The sequence below is a fragment of the Varroa destructor genome, unplaced genomic scaffold (genome assembly GCF_002443255.2).
Source record: "Varroa destructor unplaced genomic scaffold, Vdes_3.0 BEIS01000004.1, whole genome shotgun sequence".
Taxonomy (NCBI): Eukaryota; Metazoa; Arthropoda; class Arachnida; order Mesostigmata; family Varroidae; genus Varroa; species Varroa destructor.
Genome location: NW_019211457.1, coordinates 24,343,062 through 24,364,093, shown reverse-complemented (window position 1 = coordinate 24,364,093; position 21,032 = coordinate 24,343,062).

Sequence of the window (21,032 nt, the reverse complement as noted above, 5' to 3'; positions counted from 1 at the left end):
GGTGATGCACCATTAGTCGCTAATAGCAAGGGTTGTCGTGCAGTAAAAATCATGCATTTAATGCCGAATCTTTCTACTAGCTCCTCCAATCAGCCAGGATTTATGAAGCTGTAGACAACCAAACAGAGATCATTAGTTTTCGTAGTCGTAGTATGAGGTCCAGATGGTTCAGTTACATACACCCACTAACTCGACCGTCTGCGATCATCATAGAGAATGTTATGAGTCACAACTCGGGTGTTACAGCATGAGGGCAAAGATAAACAAGCGTCTTTACGCTTAGGTTTTTGATTTTCGCTGAAATTATACGGCACTTAATTATCTAGTTGTTTACCTTATTTGATCTATGTCAACACGTGAAGTCTTTATCATCGTGAAACCCGTGCACTTTGAGCTGGGTCGGCTTTTTCCCCCATAGCTCCTAACCCTTCGTTGTCTTTCACACAATTTATTTTCTTATTCAAAATTTCCATTCTAAAGTTCCCTTGAACGAATGACTCATAGTGCTTTTGGCAATAGAATTTTCACCGTACCCGAGGTTCGTATGGCGATCTGCTACAGCCGCTGCGATGCCAAGATGAAACTTCTATACGTGAATCACTCGAATTTTTTCTCTTTTTCATAACTAACTACAACTTATGGCTAACAGCCTGAGTGATAGTATTTGGGTAAATGGTCTCGGATTCTGAGGAGCACAAAGCCTTCTCGGACATAGTGTTGTATCGTTATAAGATAGGGCCATCATAAAAAATGAAATTATCGTTTGTCATGTTTTATACTGAATGATCAGGTATATCGGTCAATGTTTAGTAGCTATACGTGAATGAAGTTATGCACTTAGCACCCCGGTACGTGTTTTGAACTTAATGCAGCAAGCCGTTAATCTGAAAATACATGATGTGAATTGAGGTCTTACGTGATCTATAGCGGCGAAAATATCTACGCAGCTGAAACTGTGCATCGCAAACTTGTGTATAACTTACTTATCGGCGTTCTTGGCACAATTCGAAAAGGTACATTCATGCCTTCAGGTTGAGCGTTCGTCTTACTGCAGAGAACAGCTTACTTTTAACAGCGTTCGATTGGTCCGAATATGTAGTTCGGAACTTACTTTCCCGATATAGCGACAGGGAGACCATAACAGGTCCATCTTAATGTAGATGCCTTTCACTTGAGCAACACCTACGTTTATGCGTAGAACCAGAACGTCAATATAGATCTATTGTTGAAGAGCAATTTACGTTTGATCATTTATTTCTCTCTGCTAAGTAATATGCTAGCTGGTGAATCGACGGACGGAATTACAGACGACAGTAAGTACACTCTTCTCAGATGTTTACGAGATCGTATTTAAACTGTTTCAGTGGACTCTAACAGCGTGCAAATTTGTGCGCAGAACTGTATTATTCGTCTCTAGGCAACGGGAAAGACGGTAAATGTAGTAATCCTTTCGCCAGCTCGACTCTTCCAGGTTGCGCATAGTGAGCCCCCTATCCACCGTACCCTAATAGGTTCTTGAAGCAGTGCTAAATAGCAATATATAGGACACTCGTAGAAGCCAAGGGTTAGCTACAGAGCGTTCATATTCGAAAGGGCTAAAACTCTGACTAGGCTTTATTGAAAGTAAGCCTACTTTGTAGTGGCGGTACTGCGAAAGTGAGTTTCAGTCGATGAGTCTGAAAAAAGCACATCGTGTTTTTGTTGTGTAGCCCTGTGCATCATTTGGGTATCAGCGGTGTTAGATCGTTAACACTGTTTGGTTCACAGCGGTGCAATCTCTACGGTGGACTTCGTCGAGGTGCCTGCCCACAGTGCCATGTAATCTTATTGCAAACGATCAAGTTGAAGTTGTATTGATTCTCAAGCGATTAATTTGGCAGAGAAGTTGCGTGTAACTGAAAGTCTGGTGAAAGTCGATGTTTGAGATATGACTATTGAGTCAGTTAATTGTTGTTGTTGTCCCTAGAATAGAAAATCCCTAGAATATCCTTCATTACAGTAAAACTATGGTCAAACCTAAAGGCTGTTTTTTTTTCGTGCTTCTTCATGCTTCGTATTGTACGGTCCTGATGCTATTGCCAATCATAGGTACAGCTAGCCCGTAGAGGCAGAATTCCCCGTTAAAATCGATAGATCTCATCACTGTGCAGTTTGGCCTTTAACGTAATGGCAGTGAACCTATCAGCTAGTAAGTGCGTGCCTCTATCTGCTTCCGCTTGTGAATGCGGTATAAACAGTTTGATCGATAGTCCTCCATTGGCCGAACTATCATGTTGTTTCAATGAAACGTTCGTTTTTGCTTTGCCATATTATAGCTGACGCTCTCCGTATCCCGATCTTGTGCATTCAATATTTACTAACAAAACAGTTCACTGTTGTCCATGACAGCCTAATGCATGATTTAACGGTCCTACCGCGTACGAGAAATCTACATACTCGGCTACAGTATACCAAACACTACAATTGAAATTCGTGCACCATTATCCCTTCTGAAATTCTCTTTCTGTCTGTCTATATATGTATATTCGGTCAATGTCGCCGTCGCTTTCAGCCGGTAGCGATTCGACGGGCGCATTTTGCAGCCGAGCGGGTCACTGTATCGAATCGGGGTGAATCAATTTGGAGGAGTCGTATCGACTGCAGTTCCCTCACGTTCGGTTTTATGCCGTCGATGTTTTCCAATTCTTTCGCGCTCTTTCGTTCGTTTTGATTTCGGTTACAAGCGCCCACATAAGATGCTTGAACAGGCATCTGTTCTGGGTGTAGTGCAGACATTGCGTCATAGCCGCGTAACTGCACGAGGCTGTTAGCGCAAGCAAGCCTGTCTCCGCTATACGAGTGGTACGTTGGAGAGCGCCTTCTAGCAGGACCACAAGACTTTTGAGGTCTGCTAGTCAAAAATGGACAGTAACAGAATGTACGGTACCCAGCAATTTCCCGCGTACGGGGCTATTCTATTTAGACCCTGTGTGTCCAGCGCAGACCTCTGAAGCCTGCGTCAACCTGTGCTTGTCAAAGATGGGGTCGTGAGATAAGAGGAATCGTGTCACTGGTAATAACACAGCGGGAACGATGTAATGTTAATAGAAGTGCTAATGCTTGTTCGAGGTCGTTGTGCGTCGTGTTGAGTTACTAATTGAACCACCTAAACCCTCTCTATTTTTTGTGGAATTGAATAGATAAAAAATAAGCAATATATTAGGGATAAAGAAAAAAAAACACACGGAAATTAGATTATTAACAAATGTTCAAATATAGAAGGTCTTGAAGCGTGTTTGATAAAGCCGGTGTCTGTCTACGCGGTCATAAGCGAACGGGGTAACAATGCGCGTGGATGCTGATTTGAAGCCAAGCCTCAGGAACGTATTATTGTGATAGGTTTGATGTTTATCGAATTTTTTCAATGTTGTTTGCAATCAATGGTTCATATTAATATAAGATTAACAAAAATACAACTATTGGATTTCCCGCAAAGTTGTATCACTAAACCGGCGATGTTCGTTTCGGTTCCTTAAAGAAGCTTGTATTCTTAAATGTGCGCTAGCTTCTAATTACCTTGTCATCCATACGAGACTGATTCGCCGGCTATTCCTCATTTGTCTACCTTGTTTTAACTTTATCTAGTGACATTTTTACTGTTCCGTTATCTGAAGGGGGCTTTTGTTATGTTGTCCATTTAATTAGTATGCCTAGAATTCTTTAGCACTCTTCAGTTGCAATGATTGGACCCCGTACAAACCGCCGTGTCGATGACCTTAAAATGGTCTATGTCAGCGTTCTTTTTTCAACGACTCATCTTATGCTTCGGGCGGCATCCGAGTCTATCAGACGGACGGACGGTCGGTCGGCCCTGACACAAACGACCTATAAGTAATGATCCAGAAGCCGTGTTACTTAAATCAATACAAGTGCGCGTGGAACTGATGTCATGCCTCTGAGAGTCGCTTTAGCTTTTGTACCTGCAATAATAACACGAACATGCACACGAAATCGGATCGTCTGCTGTTGACATTTGGAACACTGATGTCTCCGCAATACGCGAACTGGGAGGCTGAAAAAAAGCCCGGACGGAATTTGGAGCATATCATCATCATCCGATAACTTTTATAATATTTGGGAAGGTGTTGCCAACGATATTTGTACACAAGATCATCTCTTTCCTATACGACAAGAACGGTCAACGTCTTCGTAACGTTTTCCCGAATAGATTAATAATTGCCGTTCCTCAAAGAACATTCACATTTATCACTGATCCTACAATCGTATCTTCTTTCCTGTACCCCCCTATCCAATCTCGATCATTAATACCGCCATTGTTTTTATTTTTTGACTGTATATCACCCATAATACAAGGTGCATTCAGTCAATCAAACTTCGAATATACAAAAGCCGCGGCGGCGACACCAACAACAACGATGACGGCAATGTTAGGTCACTGACCGTTCGTCCCTAAGTATCACTTTGCCATTTACGTGCTCGACCGGATGTGTCGGCAAAGCTGTTTTTTCTGTCATTTTTTTTACTTCTGTCTCATGAGATTTCGGTAGCAACCGCTCGAAGACGATGAGTATACATTGTCGGTCAGTAAAGTAACGTACCAATGGATATCCTAATATAACATTTCCGCTCGCCAACAGATCTGTTCAGTACTAGAGGGCTTTGTAATGTTGTCGGACTCTCAACGTATGGCCAGTTAGTGATAGCAAGTGACCTTTCAATCTACCCGTTCGACCATAGCTAAGAAACACAGGGAGAATCGGCATTTGCCTGGGGTGGGGCGCAGGGTCCGATGGGGTTCAGGCGAAGCCCGACACCAACAGGATACGTTTTATGCGGCGAGGCTACCCTGGCCGTATCGTAATTAGCTAGCGACTTACATTTGTGTATAGCAGGTGATATGAATTTTGCATAGCTCAGATGCCTCTCCATTGAGTAAACATGGTTATTATCAGCACTCCATTACAGGATAGCGCAAATTTTAATAGAATTCTTCAAAGTGTGGACTAAGTCTCTTTTTGAGAGTAGTGAGGATAGAAATGACCACTTTTGTTCGTGGATGAACAAATTTCTACCGTAGTGCTTTACCGTTTTTCGAGCCTTGACAGGATCCGCAAATGATCCTAACGCTTATGCACAGCGTCAGTACCTTCGGTCGTCAAAGCAGAAAAACGTCACCGATTTATTTCCGACTAGAATTTTCTGCTCAGGAGTGTTGTCTTCTGCGATCTTTCCGCGCATTGTCGCCGCGATTGCCCCGACAGACGGTCCGCCCTACCAGAACAGTTTTTTTCCTCTGGCAGACAATGTTGGCGGACAGAGTTATCACTAAAGAAAGTAATCTAGCTTGCCGTCGGATCCTCTTTTGTTTTTGTATCTTCGTCTTGCTGCTGATCGTGGGAGGAGGATAGGTTCAATTGGAGTCTGTAGGTCGTCTCATACTGAACGACTTCTCCAAAGCCCTGAAGTGCCTGAAGGCTTAACGTTCGGCATCGGAAAACAGAGATTTAGATGTTTTACTAATGTGAAAAAAAAAAATGGTGGGAACTCACTATGCCGCAAAAACAGCAAGGGTAAGATACACCGAATGGAATTGAAAATAGTTAATTGTGGGAAGAGATCTATACTGATGGGACCAACGGGATACAACGAACGCGGAAATAACAGCTAACAATAAATAAACGACTAATGGACGAAGTGGAAAGAATGAAGACGAAATAGTACAAACGAAAAAAGGTGAACGAAGTAAGCGCTTGTGTGCGAATCGGGAGGGGAGGCATCGTGCTATAATTTTGTGTATTATAATTTGTGAGTTTCCGAGAGCTATGCGTTTGTTGGATTCAAGGAGGATAAATTATGGCTGATTTTTGAGCAAAGCGGTGCCGTCTCAACTCGTGCAGTGTTCTGGCAGAGAACAGTTAGTGATAGCAGATTGGAAATATTGATTTGTTAGAACTTCAAAACAAGTGTAAGCTTTATTTCGCTATGCTTGGATTATATGGATTACCTAGTTACTTTTTAATATAATCGGAGAAGGTTCGGCATTGTTTTTCAATTAGTCCTTGCGTATGTGTATGCGCGTTCATAAATATGACCTAAGTATTAGTGGTAAGTTATTTACTATTTACGTTTGCTTCGAGTAAAATTTGTCCTGGTCGGAACGGAACGCCCAGTGAATTTTATTGGGTTAACTTCGCATAACGCAACTTACAAGTAACTTATTTCTCAAAATACCCTCGCGTTTATGCTTTCCGGGGACCATTAAAAAAATCTGCGTTTATATAGGTACAATACATTCAAATATAATGTATCAAATCTATCCGTAACACTGTATTGAATTTTGTATTATTTATTATATTTAGCGCAGTAAGTAACTTTATGCAGTTATCTAAACTTTAAAAGCAACGGGATCGAAACGTTATCTGACAGTAGAACGCTCCTAACTTCAACTTTGGACGACCAAGGACAAACGAAACTTTAAAGGAGCTTCTATTTATACAGGGCCCTGTTAAATGTTAACTAATGAACGGGTATACCTAAAACAGAGGAAAATAATTCAAATGATCGGCAATGACGTATCCAGAATCAGTGTTTTGCAGTTGTCGGGGAACGCACCATCTCCAACCTGTCCTAGCAAAGATTCAGTAGTGAGGTTTTTTTCGACTTTTCGACCGATCTGGTAGAATGGAGACAAGCTTGTAACCCATCATGTAACATCTGCATTCTGCCATGCGCCGATTCCTAGTGTCTTAGGCGTTTTTCTAGTGTCAAACAAACCGTAGTTCGTTTTAATTTTAATAGAATGAACTACGACCTATCACTAGCAAGCAGCGCCTACTTCATAACCGTACACGAAACTTTTTAAACCTAGATTCAATGAGTACGGACGACCTGGGTCGAACTAAGGTGGCAGGTACGTAAATTTAATGCGCCCTGCCCTTAAAGCGTTGGGGATTTAATTAGGCCATGCGTGATTATTAAAAGTGGTCAGTTTTTTTCTTTGGTGTGTACCTGCCTGAATGTACTTTTTGATAATTTACATTTTTTCAATATTTTTTTTGTTTGCGTACAGCCTGTGTGCGGAAGTACTTGAATCAACGCGACCTAACTGTTATCTTTGGATCGTCTGCCGTTGCTCCTTCATCGAAAACAATAACTAAACTTCACACGGCCATGGTTGAAAATTTTAGCTTGAATATCAGCATTTAAATGCTGATATTTCTCAACATTGTTGCTGTCATTGCGTCGACATACGTTTCAAGATTAACCCTGATACTAATGATGGCTTCTTATGTATCCACAGATCATTATAAACTTTCCACGCTACTCGTTTAATGGTCGTGAACAGTTAAATAAATTACAAGCACGTTAGTCTACGGCTGTTTTTTCAATAATTTTCTTAGCATATATACGACCCATGCAAAGGCAGTCGCCGAAATACCAAGCAGTAGAATCTCATATATATATTTATAAAAAAAAAAATGTAATACTGGGCTTGCGTCGATAAGAATGAAAGCGTTATTCAAAATGGATGCGGATCTTTGGGCTATCTGTCGTTCTCGTGAATTGGTTCTACTTCTTTGCCAAAGTTCAAGAAACGTCGTAGCGTTTATCACAATCGGGGTAAACGGGACGAAGAAATTCATCACGGAGCCCTAGGCCGTACCGATATTTATGGAGCCTATTCATGGCGAACTCGACTATTTACGTTATTGGGTCGAATAGGAGCCATATAATTCCTAAGTGGCGCCGTGCGATCGCTCGTTGAAATGATTCTGAACATCTGCAGTGCTAAACAGGTCCATCATTAATGCAATACATACTTCCCACTTTGCAGTTGTCACTATGTTACTGGCGAACGGCCTTGGGAGAAAAGGTGATGTCTTCAACCGCGGTTAGGTCGAAAAGATCAATTTATGGTAGCTTGGCCCTCTTAGATTCGCATTGATGGCGCTTTTGTTGGTGCCGTTATCGTGAATGTCGCTATAGGACAGCGTTGTAACGGGCGTTGCGCTGTTCGTCGTCAAGGTGTGTTTGTTGCATATGTCGAATAACTGGAAAGAAGATAACGCTCAGAAAGTTACAAAGTATCATATTTGTCAAAGAAGATAAAAGCTGGTAGCAGCCCGTTAACAAAAAGAGACTAAAGAAGGTATGCTTTTATAATTTGAGTCTGATCGTTGAAATAAATAGCAGTAATATATCATGGCGTTATTACAGCAAATACTTTCTTCCTTCTATCCTACGAGAACGTCCTATGATGGACTATGCGTCCTGTCCGATGTCCAGAAGCGGCTGTAATAACTCAAACTGACCGTGTATAAGCAAATCTAGCGTTTTTTTTTTTAAAGGACTCGCTACGCGTCTGTTGTTTGCCTGATTAATAGCTTTAATGGAATCTGCATCTAATTTACCCGTGTTTAATATTTGCTTTAGTCACATAATTAACGATAATTTGTCCCTTAGCCTGGTTTAAGCTCTAAGTCGAACTAACGGGTGCACCGGGTCACCCAGTTGGTAGCAAATATATGCTGGAAGCATCGAAGCAATAGTTGGCGTTTTCGCCAGCTTTCATCGCCCTTCGAACTTCTATGGATAAGTGGTACTACGAAACGGGTTAGTGGATTGTGTCGTATTTGTTGCCAAGTCGCCGTGAAGAGGAGTATCTAGAAGACGCTGAAGATTGAAGCTGAATTTTATCAAATGCACGCGCAAGCGTCATGTTTGGAAGAGACCATGGGCAAGCAGTAGCGGCATCGTCAATGTTGGAGCGGATATACGGCGATGCGGTAAGCAACGAGATTTTTTGTGCTTCTTGCTACCGTTGTGTCGACTCTTGTTTACGGTGCAGCTGCTATTGCTGCGGCTACTGGCGGGAAAGGAAGTTTTTAACGGGATAAGGTCATTGACTTCGGCGTTAACGGGGCTTACGCGTTCTGTCAGGGTGGCAATGCACGTTAAAGCTGGTGATGGCTTCTGGCTCGCTGTCAATAAACACACACGCACACATACACACAGCCATAAACATGTGTGTACGCACACCTTATGATAGCCAACGGATGGGTTTCTACAGCAGATCGACGCTAAGCGGTAAATCCGTCCACTGCGGGCGTGTACAACAGCCGACCTTTTTGACGTTGCCATTCGATGTTGCCAAAGGCTGAATAATAATAATAATAATAGAAACTGCCGAAGCTATAAACAAGCGGCAAATATGACTATGGAAAAACGTAACTTTGAATTGGGTGCAAAACGCCGGCACAACAACAATAAGCAAAGCTAGGCACTGAAGTACTACAGAAGAAGACGGAAGATGTCGCCTTTGCGAGGTAGGTTGCCTATTCTCTCTCCCCCCCCTCTTCCTCGCCCTTCAGTGATCGAGGGCCGAGACGATCCTGGTGTTAGCTATTAGTAACTGGCGAAGAATTTCGTCTGTACCTCGCTAAATGCGCCTGAGTTTGTGCGGTCGTTTGTTGCTGTTCCTGTTGTACTTCCGCAGTAAAAACGATCAGCAGTGACCTGATCGCGTTGTTGCTGCCAACATGAGTGTGGTACGCTGCTGTGCGGTCCTAGTCGTTGTGGGAATCAACTTTGCTTTCATAGCTGGTTGTTGTTTGGATCACGTGCGTTTGTTTTATTCTTTGTTGGTAAAGCAATAACGTTGTTGGACATTGGTTGGTCGTTTGGACGCTCATGTCTTTGTGGCTGTTGTCTCTATGATCTTAATACTGTTACTGTTGGAGCAGTTCAACCAGATCGAAGACAGCATGATCAGAGGTAGCAACGCTGAATGCGGGCTTTGTTTCGAACGGATGCAGGAAACATAAAAGGGGCGAAAGGGGGTTCAATTCTTTTGCGTTTTGTCTTTTTGCCATTGTTCGCGGCGGATTGCCGGGTTCTAGCTGCATTTGGTGTGCGGAGGTTGCACAGTGGACGAAGTGATTCTTTAGACAAATTTCGTCGACTTTTGCACTAGAGTTAGTTAACCCTATAGCAATAGAGCAAACGAACTCTAGTCACCGGCACCCCTATAACCATAGTGAAGGATCGACCATTAGGACCGTTAAAGCCTGATATGCAGAGACCATTTGGCAAAAACGTGACGACGCCAGAAGAAAAAGACAAAATTCAACGGTGATGGTTGGGCTTGGTACAAGTACAGTTAAATGAGTCGGCCGAAATATAATACAAGAAATTTGAATGTTACCGTCAACTACGAAGCGTTCTCTTTCGTCCATGCTTACTCGTGTGTGGAAGCAGAAGCGGCCTACAATGTGTGGGGCCAATTCGAGGACTTCTATGCAACTATCGAAAAAGATTTGACACTTCGAGCTTCTGTTTATGATGACACCTTCGGGAGAACAACTTTAGGAAGCAATAATAGCGATATCGATAAGGACTTAACTTTAAATAACTCGTCGCTCAGTTTATATATATATATATATATAGGCGTTCAACCTCTAGTGAATCGTGCCTGGGCTGACTAACGAGGTATGCATTTGAGAGAGCTACGTTTAATGTATTGCAAGGAGTTCCGAAGGCGATCGATGAAAATGACCAGACCATTGTTTAGGTTTGGTAGGTTTTGCGTTTATATGTTGCAAGTGAGATCGCTTCTGAGAAGCCCATCGCCATACTGTAATCTCATTCTTGATGGTTCTAGCACAGTGCAATGTCAAGAATGGGTGTTCACCCACCCCAGAAAGGCCTGCGAAAAGGAGAGAATACAGGGTAGAACAAAGTATTCCTTTCGGCGAAGGCTGCTTTACCATCGAAAAAAGTTGCTATCAAAGCCATCGCTACACGCTTAATACCCTATGACTGGACCCGTGTTAGCACAACGGCTTAATCATAAACGACATGAGGGGACGGGCGGTGTAAAACAAATTCGTAAGACTTTAAAAAAAAAATAAAAATCATTACTAAAAAAGCGGAGTACGAAGCCATGTCGCTACAAATTCAGTTAGTGACTTGGCGAATGACGATCCGAACTGTAAAGACACGGCGCACAATAACCTTAATAAAGAAAGCAATACATCGTGCTTCTTTATTGGAACACGTTACATAAATGTTGGGGGTTATAAATGGCGGTCATTTTGAATGCACGCTTCACGGATAAACATAACACGAAACTTTTCTTTTTAGTAACTAGCGCTATCTCAAACATAATTTTTCCTTACTTTTCCACACCTGTCACTTCGTTTATATCATTTGTACTTTCCATAATATTCTCTTATTAGCCAGGATTCAGCTCATTCATTTACAATCCAATTATGGCACTAGTCGGGGGTCGATCGCCGGGTCATGTGCTTTTCTCTCGACAGACTACCTCATCCTTGATTTCTTTTTGCTTCTTCTTCTTCTTCTTCTTCTTCTCCTTCGAAGTTGTTGTTATCGTCATTGTTGTTGATGTCATCTTGCCTGATCGTAAAAACGTTTTCGTGTTGGGCTTGTGCTATTGTAGTGCCTACCAGTTCTAGGCAATATAAGGATGCTTGCCTAATCTACAATTGTTCCCGATTTCGGCCCGTTTCCGTGTGCTTAGTTTTTAGGCCCTGCCGCAGCCGTCACTCTACCGCTAGAGAAACGGTACTCGCTTACACGATAACGCCACGTCTTCGCGCAGCATTTGTGTACAGAAATTTCTTGGCCAGCAGTTAGCCAGATCCACTGTTTCTCTATTTTTAGCTTTTTTTTTTTAATCTGCTGTCGCCGATTTCCTTTCGGTTTAGCAGATAGATACACAGCGCAACTGTTCCTCTCCCCGGATCGAGGTGACGCCTGTAGACCAATGGTGCTGGGTTAACCCCCACTGATATTTTCTGTTGGACAGTTTTAGCGGCAGACTGGTTTGAGCTTGAAAGTCGAACGTCGTTCTATTTATGATAGTCTATCTCGATTGCGAGTTCTGTAGCTGTGCATAAAAGGCAATTGCCTGTGTAGTAGGTATTTGCCCGTAACGAGTGTATGATAAACGGTCATACTGGTTTATTGTAGTACGACGCTAAAGGACCGTTTTGGTAGAGGCTGTTGGACGTGTCTGCACGGGACTGGCGTCGGACGAAAGAACAGCCTTTTCAAAGGAATCCTATGCTTTGAACATGAATGAGATGCCAGCAGGTGATTTCGAACCGTGACGACGGATGTTCGCAGGAAGCTTATGACAGCTTTGACGACATTTTTCTAGCAATATGCCGGACAGGTATCGAGGGAAACGCGAAATACCGTAGGCTATTGTCGATGGCTGTGTGTAGAATAGGGTGTTTATTGAAAAACTGATTAGTCAGAGACACGTGCTTCCTATACATTCATCATCGTTTTCGATAAGGCAAATATGATGAGCCGATGTACGACGCGATACCGTTTCGTTGATTGATAAACTCCCACCGATATACTGACGGGTGGACGAAAACTATATATTACGAAAACCACGTCGTTCGAGTTAGTCTTTTGTTTTTGTAGTAGCGTGCTCCTAATATTTTTATTCGTTGGAAGTTTATTTTGAATTGGGGGCCAGTATACTATTGAGCACAGTGCTGCATACCGAAGACTTAGGAATTATGAGAAAAACTATTTTCTTAATGCGTTTAGCCTGATCAAGCCGTGTCGAATATTGTTAAGTTTTCGTGATCCTCGAGAATATTTGACAAACGCTCAGTATTCTTTCGGCTTGCGATGAACGTCTAGCCAGTTATTTCATTATAGGTATAATAGGAGGTCCCTATTGGAGCTTCTGTAAGGGGCAAATCAGCTATAATCAGCTCTACGTTGACGAGTGGGGTCGATAATTCGCTTGAAGCATCATCGAGTATCTTCCTTTTTCTTCCTCTTCGTGCACTAACGGAGTATTCAAAATGACTCTTGTGCTAACCTATGGACTATCTCTTGCCATTGCAGAACGTCCGTTTCGAAGAGATTGTGATCTGCTACCGTAGTTACAACTACCAATGACATTCGACCCCCCGGTAAATCTAGTCGCGACGATATTATCAATAGACTAAAGGAGTGGTCTATGTGCTACAGTTACAAATAGCGTGCGTTCCACTTGGGTAGAACGCAAGCCCACATCAACATAAAGACGTAATGTATGCGTCGGTGAAGACTAGATGGAAAATCAACAGTCAGTGTTTTCGTCGACTGTTTCATTAGACACGACGTGGGGAGGCCCTACGTCATCTGTCGGTGCCTTAACGAGATCTATCGAATAATAGTAGCTTAAGTCAGGAGGCTTACGTTAAGTGCAGGATGACGTTTAGAGGAAGTTCAAATACAAGTCTAGCTCTGCGTTCCACTTTGTTGGCGAATGCTGAGTTTAAAAATGTAATCCTCGAATTGCCCCTGGTACGGTTGTTGTTTCAGTGGCATTGGTGATGCCATCGAAATATTAAGGCTAAATATCTGCTTCGAGAATAGAAAATTGAACGGAAATCAGCGATATAGCTGCGGGTAAGTCAGGGGATCTGAACGAGCTGCCGGAGCACCCAAACGTATTGGATTTAGAATTTTCTTGTTTCGGATTCGTCAACATTTTATCATAAGCGGGACCGCGCTCACGCTTTTGACGGCAGGAGCAAGCAACATGATGTCATAAGTAGCAATGCAAAGTAACATTTTCGCGTCAAAATACACTGAAAGATTCCCATTAGCATGTCAGATAGGTAAAAAAAAATCGGCACGCTCCATGATCCGTAACGTTGTCTATTGATATACCGCACGTTGCACTTATGCCGAGACTTCATATATATATCAAGAGCCTAAATCGCTAGCTGACATGAATGGTTAGGATGATACCGTATCGTTCCTGAGAGTCTAATATGTTGATAGACGCCGACACATCCATCCTTCACGAACACAGTATTAAGGGTTGCTGTTTTTTTTTATTCTCCGTTCTTGAGATGTTTTTTTCTAACAGTGGTTTCTTTCCTCTCGGTGAGTAAATAGCGTACGCTGTTGAAACGAGTTATCATTGCTATCAATATTTGTGCCTGCTAAAACCTAGCGCATGCACATTGTATTGTACATCTGTAGAGCGTTTTCAGCAAAGCAAATTTTCCTTAGAATTGGTCGACGAGGGACCATTCGGGTGAGGGGCTCCGCCGATAAACATTAAAAAGTTCTCTTTCTTAACTATTTCCATCGGCTTCACTTGCCGCCTCTGTTTTAGCTGGTATAGAGTGAAAGACGTGAAGAGCGCGTGGTGCGAGACGTGTTGGTTACCACGTTTTCTGCCATTCCTTCTCATCGTCTTTTCGGTGGTCGCTCAAAAAAAAGGCAGCAAAAATGATCGTTCGCACGATCCCTGCCAACTAATTGCGGCAAAGGCAGCTGAATCTGGCTCAGCAGGCAGGCAGACAGGCCTCTTTTGGGGGTACCCAAAACGCTGTTGCCTTTGAGAACATCTCGCTTTCCCATACGCGACCATAGTAGTAACTGGTAAAGCAATGATCGAGAATAGGCATGCCATCTGATGATCTTCGACGCTGTAAAAGCTTCGGAAGCATCTAATGCTTTCTTATAGTATGCCGCCTAAAAATAGCGAAAGAAGGAAGAGCTGTGCGCCAATAAATGCTTTGTTTTCATGAGATATTTCATATATTCGGGTTCTGTCGGCTGTGATGCTCAAAATAAATATGTGGTCTCGAAGCGCAAAAATGTGGGTTTGTAGATTGTTGGAAAAAGACGAAACACCTAATATTATGACAGTTGCCCTGGAGTCTAAGATAGCAGGACAAAGCGAATGTATACACTGTAGTAATAATGGAATAATAATTGCCAAATAAGTAAAATAGTCATAATTATTCTCAACCGAAATTTTTAACGGTTTATAATAACTTTTAAGGCTTATAGCTACCAATATTGACGCTGAATATTTTACAGGGTTGAACGGTAAGTGTTGGCGCGCTTTTTTGAATGTTTCTACATTTGTTTAATATCTTCGTGTGCGTTCGACGCAATGCATTCAAAAGTCTTTTCTATCAGTATGACAAAGAGTGCATTCTCAACACCTATATTTATAGAGATTAAATTCCGTGCCGTGTACGGCAAAAACTCCAGTGAAAACTGTCCAGCACCGCAGTTTCATTTAGTCAGTTTACGGCAGGAGATTTGCACTTCCGTGTAGGCCAGCGCTCGAGTTCGACCAAACCCTTACCCTCTGCCGAAACGGCAAGACAGCCGTCAGACTACTCGTGGCCTAGTTGGAAATAAAAGGATCCTTAACAGACGACATTGATGAGCCACTGGCATGTTTCCTTTGATTAGAAGTGTAACAAAGCTCATCACGTAATCCGAAATATCCTATAGCCTGCCAGCAACACAACTACCAACGTAGTCCTTATATCGTGTGTTCATACATCTGCCTCAAATTTAGCATACGTTCATTTAGCCACATTGTCCTATTCGTGACCCGTGCCTGGGTTCGGCTCGTTACTAGCAATATCAATACTGGCGTATCACACTAATGATTATTCCCTGCTGCATCAGTCGGGTAACTCTGTCTCACATAGAGCCACTGTTGCCCCCGGCTTTGAGGACGAACAGAATGAATTATAAACATGGTGCTACATGTTTTGCAGCGCAAAGGAAAATTAAGTGGACAACGAACTTTACAAGATACTTGAATGCAGAATCAGGGTGACGAGGCAGCTGCACTTAGGCTTCGATATACATGTTTACGTGCATTCATTGCAGGACGATTTGTTAGAACAGTGCAGCAAACCGGAGGATTTAACGGCGGGCAAATATCGCTTCGCAGCTGCTTGATAAAACAACATAAGGTTAAAATGATCGCGAAGTCTTCATCGTTCCATTATTATCAATGGATAAAGGAACTCTCTGAAACATTAAGTATAAATCGGGCCAGACGGGTTCCACCCGAACTATGAGCTCTCGAAGCGGATATATCAGAAAAGTGAACGCTTTTGTTTGTTCCAATAACCATAAATTGTGTATATATGTATGGGTAATCTGGGACAGCGTTTCTGGATTACACCCATCAACTGTTTTTCTTTTTGTGAAACGACCAATTTGTTCTAAAAACGTCCTTTCTACGTGTTCCTTTTGTCTATCAAATATAGCAAATAGATAGGTAGCAAGGAATTAGGACAATACGTATACGTCAATGTTTGTCCGGTAATGGTCGTTAGCACAGAGTCAGTTGACGCAGGGACGTTTTTTCTCGAGGTACATCTACAATACAAAGTCTGTTTGCCTGCTATCTCGTATTGGATTTTAATATTGATGCGATGTTATTATAGGGTAACTACTTAAGCTGTCTTAATGACGGCCGAATAAGCGAATTTCGCACTACGTCTGCACGTAAGCGTACGTTGTTCCAGCTGGACCATGTTAGCTATTCCTGAGTAGAGTTACCGGCCGTAGTAACTGTCTGCCTTGAAACGCTACAATTAGTGAAAAGTCTTTGGGTGTCTGACTGTCAAGCGCCAGTGTACCACGAAGTCCAGCTCAGCAGCCATTCGTTCTCAGTATACTATGTTATGTTAACTGAAGTAATACGATGTTCTATTCTAGTCGTACATCTGGGAACAGAAAACTATTGCGCATCGCTTTAAAGTTGCTTTGTCGTTAAGCAACGGATATCGGGTGATATTACTTACTGCATAAACTTAGTTAAAGCCGCCGCCTGATCGAATTCGAAGGACAGTTCTTAATTTCAATACGTACGTTTAGTATCCCGGAGCATTGGAAAACGACGTCAGAGGCGTACGTATATGTAGGTGAAGTTATAGTTCCGCCATGATTGCGGTGGCGAATGTGTCGAGAGCTGCTGCCTCACATAGCTAGCACCATAATAAAACATCATAATAACAATACGGCTGCAGGCGTTTGGTGCTTGACGGTGATCGGTAACGGACGAATATCGCATGAACAGAGTTTATCACAATGGATGCTAATGCAATAGGTTTTCTGTTTAATCGTTGACTACACGCTACAGGGTGATACGACGTTACAAAAGTGTATAAGTCCAAGTGGTGGTAAGTTGCATTGACCCGACTGGATTTTGGACGGACGGGCGGAATTACGTTCCTCTTTTTCCGAGGATTTCAAGTCAGTGTTAGATTTTAATCTAAGTCGACTAGTATTTACGAGTATTCTAACGATGCAGTGTGGTCTCGATGGTGATTTGTTCTTCGTGTAATTTAATGAAGGTTACTGAGGGAAGCGTGTAAACGCTTGTGTTAGATAATCCGCGATGGATGAGAATTGAACCTGTAGAGTAGCTGTCCTTGACGTGCGCCTTCGCTATAATAGGGCGTGAGCCCGATCCTATCGCGCTCCTATGATGCTGCGCATTTATTGATTCTTGTTGGATCGGTAGTATAAAAGTCAGTATACTCTTTAGGTATTAGTGAGTGCCACAATGCTAAAAGGATTTACTTGTATCGACCTGCTAACTATATCCTGCCCTATCTCTTCGTCAATGTTGCCCTGCTGACGACCTGCATAATATTTATATAACATTTAGATGAGGCACATAGTTCATTCGACAAGGATATTATAGTACTTGTTGTTGCTCCATACCGTACATAGAAGCTCGTGTGAGGTCGTACCGTTAGCGAATATTGACTGAAGTCAATAATTCGTTTCGACTTAGGTCGGAGATTCGGGTTCGTATTTGACAGCCTGTTAGGCGACCTGAACGTATGGATTGAAAACTGAAGCGCCCTGTTAATTGCGGCTCCAACATATCTTATTACTATATTCGACTTGGATAAACGAAAAAAACACAATTGCAAGTTTAATTGAAGATAATGTGATCGTTGGCACGAAGGCTAAGTAGGTTTACATGGCGAAAGTGTGACCTCGGCTGTACCAGTCATTTTTGTCTACATCCCATCTCGGTTTGATCAGACGCCCTGTCTGATTGTCCATTGACCTCGATGACCAGAGAGGGCACGAAGTAGGACAGCGTGCAAATGAGTGGTTAGCAAATTCGAATCTTAAAACCAGAGTCCCATACAGTGGTTTTCGCTTGTGAAATTTACTGTGAAGCGCGTAGTACGGACGTATGCAATGGCGAAATGATAAAAAACAGTGACAGCTGTTTCTCCTCTGTGCATCAAGCAACTTTCTATTTATGAGACGAATTCAAGTGAATCTGCCGGCCAATTAACCAGAGCGAGTTCTGATTTCCGCTGTGGCGGGTTAGCACACGCAGCAGCAGTCGCCCAATGGCCCTGCTTCGTAGAACGGACCGACCGATCAAAAACTGCCGCTGACCGCTAGAACCGTTTCTGACCTTGGGACTTGTTCTTCGTTGTACTAACGGCACGGGATAGAAATAGAGCAGACTGTACCAGTACAATGACATCTAATGTCATAGTGTTGGCTTTATTTAATTTTCTGCTACCATTGGATTGAAAAACCGGATAGAGTAGAGCCGATTAAAGCTTCTAGCCGCTAACTTCGTTAGGTGCCGATCTTATCGATCAGTGACGACGAGACTAATGTAAGAAAACGTTGTTATCATAGATGGTACCCTCTCGACAGGTGGTGAAATAACATCTGCTTGGATTGCGGCTGTCGTATTAATGTTTTCGTTTCGAAAGCTGTCGGTTGAACATCGCTAATAATCGTATCCCATGATCAAGCGAAGAGATGTCGGACTTCCTGTTCAAAGTCGAGCATTCGGTGCATATAAATACTGGCAATGAATATCTTCAGCCGAACTCAGCTGAGTGATGTCTCCGTGGTACTTTGTGTACGAATGGACGTACGCAAATTTGAGCATGAAGTCGTTCTTTTTTACCTATGCACGGTGACGAAACGAAATCTCAAGTAAGCGCGTCGTGCGGAGTAATTCGTGCTCGTCTTCAACAACAGTTACCTCTACAAGTCCAATAAGAAGAGCGTCCGCCTTCAACCGCCGTCGTCTAGAAGTATGATAATTAGGTGCTCGTTAATAAGCCAGACACTTGAAATGTATAACGATTAGTTCTTTGTTTACTCCCGTATTATGAGCATGTTAAACATTTGTTGTTGTGGAGACACCATGCCAATGTCAAAAGTTAGTTAACACGTTATCTTTGAACCATCTACATGTCTAAGATCAAAAAAGTCCCCTCGTACAAAACATCCCCTCCAGCGGAAATTCTGGACGCGATGAACTCAACCGAACGCGTGTGTGTGTGCCGTCATGGTCTGACGTGCATACTGCTGTTGGCTAGCTTCTAGCGGCGAAAACATGACGCAGATTTCTGTCAGTGCTGACGTAGTAATTTGATGTTTCTGGTTAGTCCAGTCTCTCCTGGGGGTTTTTCCGGTTTAAAAAAGTCCGCCACAGAATAAAGCCTGCGAAGAATCCACTGGGCACTACTACGCTGCATGCAAACTTGTTGTGTTGGGCTTGCAGTAGCATCGTGCTCATGAATAGTATTGGGCCAGCATACAAAAAAGGCGTGTCAAGAAAACTGAAAAGGTGGGGTTAAAGTACGATCGGGCAACGTCGCTGAACTTCTCATATGAACGAATCGTAATCATATAACAAAAGTTACATGCAATATACTTAAATGGACTAAGTTCGAATTATCGATTGGCGTATAGAAATTTTCATTCAGAAGTTTTCCTCCTGTTCTGCGTAGTCATTTCTATATGGCCATGTGTATTAGTAACGAAAAAGGCTAATGTATGTGTCCATGTAGATTCCTTTTTTTTTTGGGGGGGGGGGGGGGTAGAAGTGGAGGTAACAGTGACTCGCAGTATTTTTATGTAGCTATAATGAAGGTAAGGTTGCTTATGATTATTATTGCTAAATGCATACGGTAAACTTTTGGTTATTATAATTGTATGTAAAATAGCTAACAAATATGTTTACTAAGTACTAATGTTTTTTCTCGTGAAGTAAGACTGCGCCTCCATATATATATGCATCGCCGATAACGTTTGCAGTATGGCTAGTTTTACCGCAAAACACACCGTGTCATTATCATTCCGTATACGAACGATATGGAAACAACCACGTTTTTGCATCGGTAAATGAACCAAGTGATAATTTAACGAGCATGTTGCTTTAAATATTCTCATTACTATTACGATCTTGTCAATGGGTGAAACCTAGTACGAGGATGTCCGAAAAACAAATACTCAACTTGGGTGTTCAGAATATACAGAGTTGTTTTTATTACTTTGAATTTTCGGGTCGTTACACATCGTTCAATGTTAAAAGTAACACATGCTCGAAAATGGGCGCTCATACAACCTCTTCTCTGTAATCCTTTTTAGCGGTTAACTCGGATTTTATTTTCCGCTGTTTTAGCCGGTAGTTGTCCTTTGTACGGCTGTTGGGCACGGGTCGACGGGATCTGATGCAAACAGAAATCTACCGTTGATATACTATGGGCTTCTAGTAGCGATGGAAATAAGCAGCAGCGCTATTTAGTCGAATCAATCAATCTCAACTGACGTGATCTTAGTTGATGAAATCGTTCTTTCCTGCCCACCCATGAAATGGGTTTCACCCATGAAATCACGGGGGTGGGGGTGGAGCTCGTGAATAAAAATTCAAAGAAAAGGTCGAGAAAAGACACAAAGGCCAATAAAACAAAAGCTAGCCAAATCGAAAGTAGAGATCCGGCGTGTATTTAGTACGAGTCCGAACCGAAACACGGTTGAAAGAGAATAGATTCTATGGATTACATAATAGTGAAGGAAAAGCGAACGAAACAATCGGCGTTCGTTCAAATGAGATTATCGTCGGGCCGTTAATCGAAATAATCGGTCATAAGCTCGGGGGCAGACATCTTTAATTGCATACTTGTTGCATATTCTGTAAATGATTTTTAAATAAAGTGAAGCAATAGTAACCCGCTATAAAGGGTTCATTTATGCCCTTCATATTTACGGGCGTCCACCGTCCAGCACTCGATACGCAACGTGCTGGATTGCTTGTGTATGGCCTATGGGCTGTGTGTCACAAACGGCCTATTCAATTGACCTGAACTAATACGGCCTGCTCTATGACATTTGCCGCCGCAACAACTTCGACGAGGTCCATCACTTTTAGTACTGGTATAATA